Genomic DNA, 1,634 nt, shown 5'->3' on the forward strand with positions numbered 1-1,634 from the left:
GTTAAAAGTCACACATGTGTGGGTTGCAGGGGGGTCACACAGTGTCCGGTAGTCTTCGTTCCTCTGGGGTCTCACAGTCTTCGCTCCTCTGGAGCTCCGTGGTAGGTGGCTGGCAGTTGTTCTTCCCGGGTCTCTTCCCGGCCCCTCTCACGGTGGAACCCCGTCTGGCGGCAGCGTTCTCCCGTCTGGCAGTGGCGTTCTCCCATCTGGCGGTGGTGTTCAAATATTCAACTTTTGAATGTTTTACACAGTTAGAAGCTAACCTAGTGTAGATGTTTACCTTTTCCTTAATTTAGAACTCTTAAGCAATGATTGATATTGAAAGATACTACATCTGATGATCATAGGTGCTAACAAGCTAAAGGTGCCCAGAAATATTAATCCTAGTCTGTGAAAGCCTTTGAAATAGAGAAATGAACAGTATATGTTAAGCATTTACATGGATAGAACTCATTTTTTCCATTGAAGCACAAAGTAAGTAATCATCCAAATAATATAGAACTACAGCTTTAGGCTAATTTTTTTAATCCATTTTTGGTGAGGTAATATTCTAACCATCGTTTACAAAATTTTTGGAAATAAAATAGTAGGCAAAATGATAAATATATCTTTGATGTATACAGTGTGATGAGTTTTGGTGTATATCTTCCTGACACAGATGCATAGCCTCTGTGTAAATGTAATGAAAACAGTGTGTGACTCCATTGTTACAAGATTTTCGTCACTGTAGAAAGAATAGAGTGTCCCAGAAGGGACATTTTTTGGATTAAGTTTACTATATTTTCAGTAACCTATATACAAATACACTTTTATAACCTACCCTTTAAAAGTTGAATTCTGCCTATTAAGAACTTTAAAATTTTGTTTGTTTTGAGACTGTTGCCACAGATATTCAATTATTTTTCCTCATTACAAAGAACTTGCTAAGTATTCGCAATAATTAGAGAAAAGTTTTTAAGCTTTTCTTTATTGAAATAATTGTGAAGTTTCATGTATAAAATTATTTTTCTGATTAGCATGATGCGGTTATAATGTTTTCTCATAATGGTGCTATCATTCCTGGCCATACATTCACAGATTCCCTTATGAGCAGGGGTACATATTTGCATAATAATTGTTCCCTGTGCTAAACTAACTGAATCATGAGGGATTCCATTAGTGTTTCAAATTAGTAACCAGGGTTTTGTAGCCAGTAGATTTATGAATTCATTTGGGAATACTTAAGTCATTGTAGATATTAAATTAACAGTGCTGAAGAGAGAAACTTCCAACCCATTTTGTGTTTCTTATTTACAAGCATGTGTTTCAACTCAGAACTCATAATATGATATGGTTTTAAAAATTTTAATGTTAAAACATTTAAGAATTGTTATTGCTAGATACCAGGGCATCATGTCCTAAGGAGACTATTTTGGTTCTGATAATGAATATATTATCTACAATTTTCTGAAAGCAAGTCACTTGTTCTCTTGATGGGTGTCAGTGTGGGAGGTGATTGGAATAATTGACTAAAGAGTATAAATTCTGAGAAGTTTCATAAGAAATCACTCCATTAAATAAATAATCATTGTTTCTAGGTAGATTGCTTTGCCTATTCAAAATCTAGATCCAGTGAAAGATTATTTACGTATTAT

The 1,634-nt window shown here is 34.8% G+C and overlaps 1 protein-coding gene across 2 annotated transcripts in view; it reads left to right on the plus strand.

The window, feature by feature from the left end:
* Positions 1–1,634, plus strand: part of DENND4A (DENN/MADD domain containing 4A) — a 131,210-nt gene that overhangs the window by 80,520 nt on the left and 49,056 nt on the right. The window lies entirely within an intron of this gene.

This window comes from Elephantulus edwardii, unplaced genomic scaffold, assembly GCF_000299155.1.
Source record: "Elephantulus edwardii isolate Elephantulus edwardi_28Jun2011 unplaced genomic scaffold, EleEdw1.0 scaffold00050, whole genome shotgun sequence".
Classification (NCBI taxonomy): Eukaryota; Metazoa; Chordata; class Mammalia; order Macroscelidea; family Macroscelididae; genus Elephantulus; species Elephantulus edwardii.